We start from the raw sequence: 15,862 nt of genomic DNA on the forward strand, positions 1-15,862 counted from the left end.
TGTGCACACACATCTATAATTATTTTTTTATCTATCATTTTGTATATATATTACAAAACCGTGAGTTCATACTAATACCTCTAAACCCAATCCAACACCACTGGGTTCATACTAGCCTTTCCCTTTTTCTAAATGGATACTTACTTTGGAGACAAATTTCTACCTCTCCCTATATTCAAACACTGCAGCACATAGCACAGCATCAGAATTCAAAAATTCTTGTATGCTTACTAAGCTAAGAAGAAATATAACCTAGGGCAGAGAAGAGTGAAAGCATCCCTTTAAATTTTCATTGGCCAGACAGTTTTATATCACCCATAAGTAACACAAAGAGACACCAGCCAGCACCTGTGGCAATTTAAAGGCTTGCAAGAGTAAAATATTTAATAACCACTTGAAACTTAAAAGATCCTTTCCTCAGTTTCTTATATACCACCTTCCTATAGCATCTTGGGTTCAGGATCATGCTGTTCATGGGGAAAAAGAGATTAGGTATCCCTATTCGTTACCAGAGACGGTCTCTTGCCTGAGGTCAGAAAAAACAGGACCATTGCAGATCCTTAGGTTATTGTGGCCTAATTTAGCTTCTCTGGATTATAAAGGGGCTTCCACAGAAGAACTGAAACACTTTCCCAAGAGAACTTATGGTGGTGCTTTTAGAAAAAGCCAGCCATGTTTGGAAATCATGAGGTACAAAAATAAGGGAATATGAATGAAAACTAAAGTTTTTTAGTACAATACATGAGAAAAAGAAGACACCAGTAGATTAAATACCTCATTATGGCACATTTCAGCAGGACTATGCATTAAATAAGAACCTATTCTATCTCAGGCTTACTAAGGATATAGAGAAACAGAATACTACTTTTATTACAAAGTTGAATATATAAACTTCATATATAAAATATGACCAAATGACACAATAATTTAAATCAATTTTCACTGAATCCCTAATGTGTCACACATCATAGTGGTAACCAGCCTTTAATGAGTTTATGATTAGAGGTCTGCCACAAACATCATGAAAGTGGTTCAACTAAATGATCTTCATGGTTTACCTCCAAGAGTTCCTGATTCTTCTGAGACAGTGTGGTCCAGTGGAATGAACAGGTGCTTTAGGACATAACTCCACCCCTGCTAACTGGCACAGCTCAAGCAAATCATGTGAATTTTATTTTGTATTAAATTTTGTTCATTTTGAAAGAGAAATAATAATAACACCTGTTCCCCAAGTTTGTTAAGAGAATTATACCAGATGAAGTAGGTATACTCCTAGTAGAAAGAAGGTGTTTCGTTCTCAGACTAGCTGTGTCATGGTGGAGGAGACATTCAGTCTGTCCGCATCTCAGTTTAAACTGTAAACTGCCTGTAAAGTGAGGAAACTATATTTGTGTTTTCAAACTCTTCTTTAGCTGGAGAACTCTTTCAAATCCAAATAATGTCTTACATAGCTCTTCCAAAAAACAAAAAAAAGTAGATCAAAGTAGGATGACTAATTGAACAGGGGTGGCTGGCTTAGAAGCTCTTCCACTGACATCCTCTCTCACCACACTCATCTGCATGGCACCTCTCAGCATAGTTTAAGAAATCAGGAAATAGATGGTGCCTAAGCTTTATCTAACCCAAAGAGTCCCAGCTTTCCAAGTGTTCATCTCAGACCTTAGCTCTCTGGGAGACAGAGAATGAATGGTCAGACCTGGTGCAAACAGTAATGGGCAGTACATAGCTAAGTGCAAAGTTGAGCTATGCAAGCTGCAGGTCCCATGAGGGCTGGAGAATTAAAAACACTAAAGATTGGACTGCTGTCCAGAAGCTTCCAAGAAAATGTGTATTGTGCAAATGATTTTCTGGAATGGACAGGATTTTGAAGGCTAAGCAGAATGGATGTTATCTGGGGTGGAAAGAAACAGAATAAGTCAAGCTCTGGAAGTGGGAATGAATATGGTGAGTCTCACACAAGGAAGAGTGGGCTTCCCTGGTGGCGTAGTGGTTGAGAGTCCGCCTGCCGATGCAGGGGACACGGGTTCGTGCCCAGGTCCGTGAAGATCCCACATGCTGCGGAACACCTAGGCCCGTGAGCCATGGCCGCTGGGCCTGTGCATCTGGAGTCTGTGCTCCACAATGGAAGAGGCCACAACAGTGAGAGGCCCGCGTAAGAGTGTGTAGTCCTCTCAAGCAACTTTATGCTCCCCTTGACCACAATACCTTCCAGCTGTTATGCCTTAGGAGGCCTTGAATAAACTTCCCTCTCAGGTAGACACTCTCCCCAGGACTCAGCCTTTTTTCCTTCACAGTGGTGCTATCACTTGACCTGTCTGTATTGCACACGTGGAACCAGACTGAGGTTACATGCTGGGAGGCTTGGGATTTAAAACTAGCTAGGCTGGATGTGGCCACTTTAAGAAGATGTTACGGGTTGAAAAGTTCCCCCCAAACACACACACCAAAAAAAAAAAAAAAAAAAAAAAAGATACATTGAAGGTCTAACTTCTGATACCTAAGAATATGACCTTATTTGGAAATAAGGTCATTAACCTTATTTGGAAACAGAGCCATTGCAGATGTAATTAGTTAAGATGAGGTCCTACTGGAGAAGGGTGGGCCCTAATTCAACCTGACTTGTGTCCTTATAAAAAGATGGCCAGGTAAAGACAGAGACACACAGGGAGAGCGCCATGGGACGACAAAGGCAGAAATTGGAATTACACAGCTGCAAGCCAAGGAATGGCAAAGATTGCTAGCAAAGCCCTAAAAGGAAGAGTCAAGGAAAGATTCAGGGGGAGTGTGGCCCCACCGACACCTTGATTTTGGACTTCTAACCTCCAGAACTGTGAGACAATACATTTCTGATGTCTCAAACCACCCAGTTTGTGGTAATTTGTTACGGTAGTCCTACGAAATGAATACAGAAGGACATGGGTTATAGAGATTTTGATTGGCATTGAGAAAAAGGCAGCCCAGGGAAAACAGGCATGCCTGGCTGTAACATGGTGAGAGCCATGTTTCTGAAGGTCAGAGTTCAGTACGTGTAAGACAGGAGGAGGTCAGAATGAAGAACCTTAGAGGTAAAGTGCTGAGAGACTTGGTAAGCATGGAGGCAGCAGGGATGAAATGAAAGCACAGAAGCAGAAAAACTATCAGGGCACTGTAACGGACTAGATAAGAATCGGGCAAAGGAGGAACTACTCAAAAAGACTTAGTTTCTTGCTTGGACAGTCTCCAGCTGTGTAACCTTAGGTAAACCTCTGCTTCTCTTGACTTATCCATCAGTGGAGCCCAAGATAATGAGTTTGGGTGACTAAGAAATTGAGAGTGTGAGAGCACTGCAGACGTACTCTTGGTCCAAAATTCCGATCCAACTTTGACTTTACTCTCCTACCCTGAATCTTGGTTGGATAATATACGATTTAATAATAATAATAATACCTACAGCTAAACTGATCATTTCATGTTCTGTTTTTGCCAGCATTTTTTGTTTTCTGATTCGGTAGGATAATGCATCCCTTTCATCTTCTGTCAAAAAATGGGCATGTACTGTATCCCATATTCTGCCCAAAGAGATATTCTTCCTTTTTTCCCTCACATCCTCTTGATAGTTTAATTTTGCAAAACTTTCTCAGCCCCTAGCATACTTTTTGCCATGATCCCAATTACACACTCCTCACTCTGTCTACATTGCCAACGGGGATGCAAAATGGGGCCCTTTTCTGCATTAACACTGAAAAAAAATAAACTGACCTAAAAATCCTTTTTTAAAAAATATGCATTTAACATTTCCATGTCTTTAGAGGCTTGATAAGGTTGTTTTTTTTTTTTTTTTGTAAGCTATTGGAGGTGGAAAGGAGAGCGGATGGAAGAAGGGAATGAGCTCATGAAAATTCAGAACTCTGGTTGGTGTAGATTTCCTCATGTAAAAGCAATTGCCCTGACACCCTGGTCAACGTATTGTCAAACAAGACTCAAGATATCCAGCCACTTATACAACTTAATTTTTTTAAACAAGCCCATATCCATAAAAGTCCCACAATAAGGGAGACACTTATCAGTGACAGTGCTGTTTTTCAAGCCCCTTTATGAAGGCTTAAGAAAAGAAAGCAAACTTTAACGTATTATCAATGAAAACTGTTTACAAGGCAGAAGATTGCACCTGGCAGGAGCTTTCTGCCACATTTATCACTTCATTCCAAAGCTGGGTGGGAAGGGGTGACCTTCCCTTGACAGCTGATGCCCGGCAAAAAGGATGAAGAATGTGTCAGAAATTTTATGAATCTTCTGCAGGCAATTGTAATAGTGAAAATGATCACGATTCTTTTCTCCATCCCCATTCATAAATCTCTGTCAGCACTTGAAGATAACACTGACAATCTATTGTAGTCTTTCAACATAAGGACCATTGTGGCAGCTTAACTTGGAGCCCAGGAGTGGTACCTGAAACTGGAAGCCTTCCCAGTACAGCATGTACTGGTAAGATGCTGAAAAGAGAGAGTAATGGGAAAAGAAGCAGAAAGGGAGGTGAGAGGGTGGAAAGGGGAAGGTTTGTAAACCTAGCTGTGTGATGGTGAGCAAATCACTTAACACTTCTGTGATCTACTTGGCTCTGTCAAATAAAAATAGCATTATTTGCTCTTCCTAAATTACAGGAGAAATGTAAAGAGAAAAACAAGATAATGGATGTAAAACCACTTTAAAAAGTTGAAAGCACTGGGCAAATATAAGGTATTACTATTCATACTATTGTGGTAGGAAAATGTTCAAAAGAGAAAGATCCAACTAATTAGCCATGAATGTGTAGCTTGGAAAAGATAATATGTGGGTGACATGAGGTTAGGAAGAGCAGCTCACACTTGCATTTGCAAAGCTGAAATTTGACATGAGCTCAGTAACCCGCACTGCTAAGCTCAATATGTATGTGTTCAATAAATATTTTTTGACTGATTACTTTTAGTACATTGTATAATAATTTTTTTTTTTGATTTTTTTGTTTTTTTTTTTTGCGGTACGCGGGCCTCTCACTGTTGTGGCCTCTCCCGTTGCGGAGCACAGGCTCCGGACGCGCAGGCTCAGCAGCCATGGCTCACGGGCCCAGCCGCTCCGCGGCATGTGGGATCCTCCTGGACCGGGTCACGAACCCGTGTCCTCTGCATTGGCAGGCAGACTCTCAACCACTGCGCCACCAGGGAAGCCCTCACTATGGTAGTTCCTTAAGACAGGAATTACATTTACTTAATTTATTGCTGTTTTCCAGTACCAACCACAGTGTCTGTTACAAGGCTGGCAATACATAAATATGTATTAAATAAACAAAAAAACAAATAAATGAAAGAATAAAAAAATGGCAAATGTCTCTATAATTATGGTGAGTCAACTGAACTAACTGCTTAGTTAAAAACTGAAAAACTGGAGCCAAGATGACATGTTAATCAAGAGAATAGGGTATTGACAAATGGATAAGCAGATAGATTAATGAACTAGGATATAGAGGGTAGAAACAAACCCACACTTATGTAGTCAAATTTTGACAAGGGACCAAAGCAATTCAATGAGGAAAGAAAGTATGTTCAAAAGTGATGCTAGAACCATTGCATATCCATTGGAAAAAAAAAGAGCCTCAATTCCTACCTCACACCATACACAAAAATTAATTGACAATGGACCATAAATCTAAACATAGAGTTAAAACTATAAAACTTCTAGAAGTAAACATAAGAGAATATCATCATGACCTTGGGGCTAGGTAAAGATTTCATTGAGAGATCATAGAGAACACTAACCACAAAGGAAGAAAAAAAGATAAATTGGACTCTATCTAAATTAAAAACGTCAGCTCATCAAAAGACATGATTAAGAATCCAATAAGCCTCAGACTGGGAGCAAATATTCATAACACATATATCTGATCTTCCTTCTGATACTGTCCTATGTCAGTTCTTTCCTCCACAAACAAGCTTCTTGAAAGACTGTTTACTGCTGCCTACTCTTCACATTGTCCTGCAACCCTCTGCATTGGGGTTTATGCTTCCAACCCAATGTCCTCCTTTCCAGAGGCACCTTGTTGTGAAACCCACAGAACAACTTTGTGTCCTTGTTTCAAGTGTTTTCTCCCTGACATTTGAGAGGAGTAACTACCCGCTCTTTGGCTTGGTGTCCATACCACCTTTCCCTCCCTCCTTCCTAGTTTTCCTCCTCCTCAGCATTATCCCTCTCAGGCTCATTTTGGGCTCTTCTTCTTCTTGTATCTTATATTCAGTGTCCCTTGAAGTTGTATCCTTGGATCTCCATTCCTATCTCCTGGTGATCTCATCCTAATTTTTGATTAAAATTCCAACTATAGGTTGATAACTCCCAAACAACATTTGAGTAGATTTCTCTCATGAGCTCCAGGCCGATATATTCATCTAGATGTCCTCTGATGTTTTCATATGGGTCTCAAATTCAATGTGTAACAATCCACTCCCCTCCCCCAAATCTGCCACTTTCACTATCTTCAACTTTATTAAAAGAGAAGACCACCACCAGGTCATATTCAAATCTAATCATTCCCCAAACCTATATATAGACTCTTTGTCCCTAAGTTTTTCTTAAGTTAGTCCTATCCCATCCATTTCCACTATTACTGCTTTAGTCTAGCCTCCTGCAACATCTTCTTGTGTTATTACAGGAGCTTCCTAATTCTTCTCCCTGCTTAGAGTTTGAGCCTTCTTCACTTATACCCTATACATAGCTTGCTGTAAGAGTGATGTTTCCCAAACTTAAATCTCATAGCACTACCCTGCTCAAAACTTTCCAATGGTTTCCTATTAACTTCAGGACCAAATTCAAACTCTTAAGCTTGATGCCCAATGTTTTTCTTACTTCTTTAACTCTACTAAACCACGCACCCTCAAGTTCTGGTTCTCTTGACAGTTCTCTGAGTAGAACAACCATCTATCTATTCACTTGTTCATTCTTTTTTTTAAAAAAATTAATTCATTTATTTTTGGTGCGTTGGGTCTTCGTTGCTGTGTGCGGGCTTTCTCTACTCTTCATTGCTGTGCGCGGGCTTCTCACTGCATTGGCTTCTCTTACTGCAGAGCACGGGCTCTAGGTGCATGGGCTTCAGTAGTTGTGGCTCACGGGCTCAGCAGTTGTGGTGCACGGGCTTAGTTGCTCCGCGGCATGAGGGATCTTCCCGGACCAGGGATGGAACGCATGTCTCCTGCGTTGGCAGGCGGATTCTTTAACCACTCTGCCACCAGGGAAGTCCCTCTTGTTCATTCTTTCTGAAACTACTACGGAATATTTATCATGTCCAAGGACCTGTGATATTTCATTTTCCTTTCTCATATATATTGTCTTGTGTATATTATATATATTATAACCCCTGCCTTTAATGTATTTTGTTCTTTTTTGTATATGACTAACTTCCAAACGTCCCCAGAGACTTAGTTCAAGATAATCTTCTTTTCAAAGCCTTCTTTTTTTTTAAATTTAATTTAATTTTTTAATTTAATTTATTTTTATACAGCAGGTTCTTATTAGTCATCAATTTTATACACACCAGTGTATACATGTCAATCCCACTCTCCCAATTCATCCCACCACCACCACCCCCGCCACTTTCCCCCCTTGGTATCCATACGTTTGTTCTCTATTTCTGTGTCTCATTTTCTGCCCTGCAAACCGGTTCATCTGTACCATTTTTCTAGGTTCCACATATATGTGTTAATATACGATATTTGTTTTTCTTTTTCTGACTTACTTCATTCTGTATGACAGTCTCCAGATCCATCCACGTCTCTACAAATGACCCAATTTCATTCCTTTTTATGGCTGAGTAATATTCCATTGTATATATGTACCACATCTTCTTTATCCATTCGTCTGTCGATGGGCATTTAGGTTGCTTCCATGACCTGGCTATTGTAAATAGTGCTGCAATGAACATTGGGGTGCATGTGTCTTTTTGAATTATGGTTTTCTCTGGGTATACGCCCAGTAGTGAGATTGCTGGGTCATATGGTAATCCGTGAAGTCTTCTTTTGATACTCCTCAAAACCCCTTCCTACATCACATCAGCCTTGGTTCTCACATAGCCCTTGCTACACAGAATTGCAATCCTCTATCTCTTTGCTCATCTGCCTCATCAGCTAAATGAAAACTCCCTGGAGGCAGTGCTTAGCATTTTAACCTACTAGAAGAGAGTAGGTTTGCCACAGATGTTTGCTGAATGAGGTCACCCTCAGTTTACATCCATACTTTCTCACTTAGCACAATCATCTTGGGAAAATTACTTAATCTGGGCAATGTCTCTGAGTCTTGTAGATTATAATTCTTTCTCACATGATCGTATTTTGAGGAGATTAAATGACATGAAGATTCTAAAACTCCAAGCACTGTCCTGGCCTCTGGTGGATGGCTTACAAATGTTAGTTCTAGCAGTTTAACCATCACTCCCTCCCAATGGTGTAAGCCAACTCCAGCGTCCAGAAGAAGAGATCATGAAGTGTAAGCTATTACAGAAAGAGGCTGTATTCTTCTAACAGGCCCTTTCCATGTGGGAGAAAGGTCTGGAGACATTTGGAAAATCATGGCTATACAGATAACCACATATAACATAAGAGATGAAGTACAACTGGAGAGTCAAATTGGACATGATATAATTTCACATGAATACTTGAAAAGATTCCCACAAGCCTTCTCAATAGGAAGTTTGTTTCCCTCCAGAAACATTTATTCCTTCAATAAATAAACATCTGCTCTGTGTAAAGTCCTATGCAAGATGTGATAAATGATACAGAAGTGAACTGGACATGGGTACTGGTTTGGTAGGACAAACACAGGAAGGTTGGTCAAAGTACTTTGTTCCAACTCCTGGCTTTATCATTTACTAGCTATGAGATCCTGGGCAAATCTCTTAACTTTCCTGAAACTCAATTTCCTCAGTTGTAAAATGGAGATAATCTTAACAAATGCCTTCCTTAATTTGAATAATAAGTGAGATAAGGTAGGAGAGAATCTCATTATAAACAAAGTGTTTCAGAAATATAACAATTATTATTTATGCTCCACTCTTAAGAAATTTAGTCGAGTAAGGAAGACAAGGCATATCACAAAATACAGAGAATACTGGCCACTGCGTGAGGGAGTTTGGAGGAGCCGACACATACAAATGCCCCTTCCTAAATTTGACTCTGCTCATTCCAGTAAAGGCACTTTGGTTTTTGCATCCTGCCTTGCGTTTTTCTTTGTTCTGTCTCCCTTCCCTCTTTCCTGCCTCATTTTCATGTTTTTCCTTTTGCTCTTGCTATCCTGCTGAGGAAGCAAACAAACCTCCAAGTCATGTGGTCTTTCCACCCAATCCCACTTTTCCAACCTTTCCGATCACAAATCTTTCTGGCTCTGACTTCTGAAACCAGCCACTAAAACATATTGCCTGCATTTGTGACCAGAAGAGAAAGTGTGGGAGCTTCACACTGACAGAGGTTCTTGGTTACAGATATCTAAACCTGTCTGTGTCTATGACCAGCTTTTTACTCCATTACATTTTCAACTGTACTAACATACCTGGGAAAAGTGTGAACCAGAAACTATCAGAGAAGACATGCTTAATTCATCTGTCTTTGCATGTGATAGGGTTTGTGGATATAATAAATATAATTTTTTAAAGCCTGGAGTGCTTGGTTAATGAAACAGAGCTTCTTCCTTCCATATCTCATTTACAATCTAATTTACAATGTTCCATTTTTTTGTGCTTAATATTTTATTAAGAGATAATATTTTATTATAAAGAATTGGTTTTTTTCCAATTAATATGTACTTATAATAGATTTTCTGCATTCTTTAAGGTAATTTTGGGTCCTGGGGCCATACTAATTTTCCCATGGTAACATAGCTCTGATATTACAATGAAAGTAAGTGGGAATGTAGGATTTGATTTACATTAAATTTTTCATGAGCATAGCTATAGAAATCAAGGTAACCCTGCACTTAAACTTATTAGAACCATAAAAGACATTAGCCTTAAGTTTAGGTATAAGCCCCACTTGTATTTACAAATAGGAAGCCAAATGCCTCAACAGAGAGATGCTACCTCAATTTATTGTCTTAACTCATTTCATTCTGTGGCATGGACTCAGTCTAAGAGAGAAGTCCTACACTACCTGTGTAGTCCTATAGGTCCTAGCAGGTATCTTGGATGCTGCCATGAAGAGTAAGGAAAACTCCAAAGAGGCAGAATTCTGGGCTTGCCCAGCTATATAGCCAGAGAAGTTCTGCTTTTATTGTATTTTATTTATTTAAACATATTGATTTTACAAACATTTGAAATAAGAGTTGTGTTATGATAAAGAACAGATTGATCTAAGTTAACCTTGCAACTCATATCAGGGAATTATTAAGAACTATTATAAATATCTTGAAAAACTCTCCTGTTTCAAAACACTTAGAGACACGGGATAAAATATAACAAAGACGTTTAAAGGTTTGGCCAAGTTTACAACAAAGTAAGAGAAATCCTTAGGGGCCAAAAACTAAGAAGGAATGGGAACAAAAGTAATAGACTGATATTGAAGCTTGGGCTGCTCTCAGGGCCTTTGCTAGTCCCTGTGACTCAGTATGATTTAATGGTTGCATATGAGGACATGAGACAAACACTGGGGCTATGTAAGATACAGAGTTGAAATTAGGACTCCTATACAGAATCAAGAGCTTTAAAAGGAGTTAAACTTCAGTGAAAGGTTGGGTGGAAAACATTAGCCTGCTGGGAAGAGGAGAAACTTGTTAATCCTGATGTAAGCTCTTGTGAGGAAAAAAGTCTCTCTTGAGAATTTGTGAACACAGGTCTGTGTTTACGTGGATTACTATACTATGTAGATGACTTAGGAAGCCTCAGCCCCAAATTAACTTACAATGTTCATGGACAAAGTGTCAGGCAGAAACAAAAGCAAATTATTCCTGTAAAGAATCACCCTCAAAGCAGACTTTGCAGAATCCATACAGGTATAACTGATATGAATAAGAGTTGAGAAACCAAATTTACAAAACTCTGAGAAACAAATCGAAATGCCTAAGATTTGACAAAACCACAAAGAAAGAGATTTAGGCTTCCATCGACTTCAGGAAGGAGTTGCCAGAAAAAGAATAAACAATTGGCCTGTAAAGAAATAAGAGAGGAAATTGAAAATATGATCAAGGAAAAATATATTAAGAAAAAATATAAGCACATTTTGAGGAAAACCAAACAAATTATGTCTATGAATAAAAAAATCACATAACTCTTAAAATTAAAAATCAGTGGATGGACTGAATAACAGAATGGGCAGAGTTAAAGGGAGAATTAGTGAACTGAAAAATAGCTCTAAGGAAATAGCTTACTGCATAGTGCATACTGAAGCACTTACTATTTAGAGGAAAAGATGAAAAAATATAATAGAATATGGACAGTTGAAAGAGAAAGTCTAGAAAACATCTTATCAAAATTGCAGAAGAAAAGACCAGAGAAAGTGGGAAGAATAATGAAAAATTTTCAGAAATGATAAAAATCACAAATTCTCAGAGTCAAGAAGCACAATAAATCTGAAAAAGAAAAGAAATCTCTATCTATAAATAAAATTATAGGATAAAAAAGATAAATAAAGTCTCAAAAACAGTTTTTTAAAAAAGATTATCTCCAGGGGGCTTCCCTGGTGGCACAGTGGTTAAGAATCTGCCTGCCAATGCAGGGGACACAGGTTTGATCCCTGGTCTGGGAAGATCCCACATGCTGCGGACCAACTAATCCCTTGCGCCACAGCTACTGAGCTTGCACTTGCCACAACTGAGAGCCACAACTACTGAGCCCTCATGCTACAACTACTGAAGCCCACGCGCCTACAGCCTGTGCTCCGCAAGAGAAGCTACCACAATGAGAAGCCCATGCACCACAACGAAGAGAGTAGCCCCCACTCGCTGCAACTAGAGAAAACCCGCACGCAGCAATGAAGACCCAATGCGGCCAAAAATAAATAAATTAAATAAATAAATTTTAAAAAAAGATTAACTCCAAAAAAATAACAATTGGACTCACATCACATTCCTTACAGCAATACAAAAATCAAATACAGTTAAGTAATATTTTCAAAATTCTGAGGAAAAATAACCATCTACACATACATACCCAGAAAAATGATCTTTCCAAAATGAAAATGAAACAAAAACATTTTTAGACAGAGTTGGAGTTTACCAACAACAGATGTACACTCAAGGAATATCTAAAGGATGTATTTTAAGAAAAAGAAACATGATTCTAGAAGGGAAATATGTATCAAAAAAAAAAAAAAAAAGAATGATGAGCTGAGAGATTGCTTCCAAACCAGAAATGCTGTGTTTCTTTGAAATTTGTCTATACCTAAGCAGAAGAGACTATTTTGGGGTGAGAGAGAAGCGAGAAAGGGAAAACAAAATTTCTGCTCTCATAGGTTAAGCAGCAATATTTCACTATAGGAGGCTTGCCACAAATCTTATCTGTAGAATCCAATATGCCAAAAATGAAAAGAAACTGGGATTCACAGGTAACAACCCTCCCCAGCTGCAACCACTACGTTCCAGTAGATGCCCTCATCTCATGATGTACATAAATATTAATTGTATACAATATTCTTAATATTTGCTCACACATTTCCTTCTGTGTATTCTCATCCTTTCAAATTAGGGTGCACACCAAGGTTATGTCATATCTCTCTATAACTTCTGCATGGGGGGCTGCTTTCAGTAACATCAGAAACTATAAGTGTGACATATATATGGAATCTAAAAAAAAAGAAAAAGAAAAAATGGTTCTGATGAACCTAGGGGCAGGACAGGAATAAAGATGCAGACGGAGAGAATGGACTTGAGGGCACAGGGAGGGGGAAGGGTGAGCTGGGACGAAGTGAGAGAGTAGCATTGACATAGATACAGTACCAAATGTAAAACAGGTAGCTAGTGGGAAGCTGCTGCCATTGCACGGGGAGATCAGCTCAGTGCTTTGTGACCACCTAGAGGGGTGGGATAGGGAGGGTGGGAAGGAGACACAAGAGGAAGGAGATATGGGGATATATGTATACATATAGCTGATTCACTTTGTTATACAGCAGAAACTAACACAACACTGTAAAGCAATTATACTCCAAAAAAGATGTTAAAAAAAAAAAAGAAGAAGAAACTATAAGTGTGAAAGCAGCCTGCAGCAGTGCTGAAGGCTCGGGAGGAGTTGTTGAAAGAGCATTTCAGGACCCTGCACTGAAAGGCACCACTGTTCACACCTCTTAAACAGCTTTAACTGAGCTAACTAGTAATAAAAAACAGCTTCTTTAAAAGATGGAAATAAAATGTTATCAATATAAACTCATTGTTATGTAAAGTATCACCCAAGTTTGTACACTTTTTATTAGGAATGATACAAGTATGGTCAAGGGTAAAGTTTCAGTCAATTGCCATACTACCCAATTAGCCATGCATGTGATGAGTTGCTTCTTGTTCCAGCCAGTTCCTAAGCAAATCCTGAAAGTGGGAGACAGAATTTTTTGAAATAAGCTCAGACCCACCAGCCTGTGGATTCTGGAAGTAGCTTTATTATAATTGGCTGGATATCCATGTATAGGCATGGACGTACGTGCCACGGCTCTCTCCACAGAGACCCAGCTCTACTCCCTATGTATACAGCCCACTCCCGCTTTCCAAAGTACCCCTACCTAGGTAGGGAAATATGCTACTAATATGACTGGGGAGCAGCCTAGGGCATTCATTGGGCCACATTTACTAGGAGCATCATCATTCCCCATTTCGCTGTCCTCTCTTCGCTGCAGCTGGTGAATAAGTAGACTCTCTTCTCAAACATTCCCAAGCGCAGGGGTCATTCCTCTAGTTTCTGATAATAAGCCAGGCCAGACATTGTTAAGATCCAAGATTTGGATTTAAGCTTTAGGGAGTAGCAAAGATCCCTTAGACTTTAAATTCAAATCATGTGCTCTGCATTGGGCTTATTAGATACTTGCAGGATAAAAGCAAAGTGGCCCTTTGTTTCCTATTTCCTAACTGTTCCTATGTATTTCTCTCTTGAGAGAGTAATTACTGCTAACATTAAGTGAGTGCTTAATATCTGTTAGGGACAGTTCTAAATGTTTAATGTGTATTAATGATATTATTATAATAATTCTATGCAGTAGTACCAAAACATTCTCCTTTTTTACAGATGAGGAAATTAAGGAATAGGGATTAAATAACTTGTTCAAGGTCACAGAGCTAGTTAACAGTGAACCTAGCATTTGAGCCCAGGCAGTCTGCTCATACCCATTATACCTCTCTCTTTTATTGGAGTGAATAGGGCAGGTGGCAGAACAGGATCCTGCCATTCTTGGGACGTGACTGTAAGTCCAGTGAATAGTGCCACTACCTCACCCCAACAGTATTCAGGAAAGGGCCCAAATAACCTGCATACCCACTGAATGCTGCCTTTCCCAGAGCCCACTGTTTGCTCATTGTGTGTCAATGGCCTCTGCCTTTGCTTCCTCTATTCCCTGATGTCCACCAACTGCCACATCACACTTAATAGTCCATTAATAAAAGCACGTTGGGAGCACTGCGACGTCCTTTGTGAAATTTTCTTAGAAGCATTCACTTTGTTCTCATCATCTCTCCTGTTTCCTACTCTGTTCCTTTGGTTCTTCAGCCTTGAACCACTTTTTCTGGTCCTTCATTTCCAATTCTGGATTCCCCACAAGCCCTTGGATGTGAATGTTGAACTCTGGTTTCTGGCTTGTCCCTGGACCCTTTCTAGGACTGTAGCTTACACTCATCATCTGACTCACCCTCTCCAGACCGTTTTGGGTGAAGACTCAGAGCTCACTGTGAATTCTGAACTCTGGGTTCTCACCTGGACCTTGAATATTTGGCTGATGGGTGTCTTGCCCACACAGAAAAGGCAAACCAGATCTCCAAAGAACTGTAACCTCCTAGGCTGGAATTCTGCTGGACTCTGGCCAGTATAACTCGGTACCACCTCCTATACTTCCAGCCACAGTCTGGATACCACTCCTCCCATGGATCAGCCACCTAGAACTGTAATTCTCCTGCCTCTTGTGACTCACAGATTCATCTACTTCTACCCCTTTGTCTCGCTCTCATATTGGATCTCCTTTGATTTTGAGGCTGGCCTAAATCTAGGACTCTTAGCTGGTCTCCTAACTGCTCTTCTCAGAGTCATCCCTATAGTTACATAAGTTCCCCTGGACTTGGTCTCCTCACAATTTCCTCCTCCTAGTTATCTATGCTGCTGAGATCCAGTGGGACTGGTTCCTGAGCCCACCTGAGTTCAACCAATGGCTAAGCATGGCTCAATGAAAAAACTACCCTGAGGTTTACTAAACTGCAATGGGGGAATTCTTAGAATCTCAACAGCTATTATTGCATGTTTTTTGTTTTCAGCTCTCAGAAGACTGGGCTCATGGCAGTTTCTTCCTCTTTATAGTGCTTAGATAACGGTGTAAAGAATCATTTGACAAATAGACAAATGGCATTTTGAAGGGTGGGTCTGTTGGTCAGGACTCTCTTTACTGCAAGTAGCTAGAAAAAACCCAACTAGGAAGTCGAGGGGCAGGATTAGTCTCGAAGGCTCCCAGGAATTCAGACAGTGAACCTGGCTTCTCTCATTCTTTCTCTCTCTGTTCATACCTGGTTTTGGCTTCACTTGTTTTTGCTGCCCACAGGCTTCCTCCATTGACAAGAAGCGGGGAGCATGGCCACCAACAAAGTCAGGTTTATGCCATCCCAGGTTGGGAACCTCAGGAGAAAATGAGGATTTATCTCGCCTAGTCTCTACATGAAATCTACAGAAACATCCTGCGCATTAGGGCATGAGATCATTCCT

Source organism: Pseudorca crassidens, chromosome 1, assembly GCF_039906515.1.
Source record: "Pseudorca crassidens isolate mPseCra1 chromosome 1, mPseCra1.hap1, whole genome shotgun sequence".
Lineage (NCBI taxonomy): Eukaryota > Metazoa > Chordata > Mammalia > Artiodactyla > Delphinidae > Pseudorca > Pseudorca crassidens.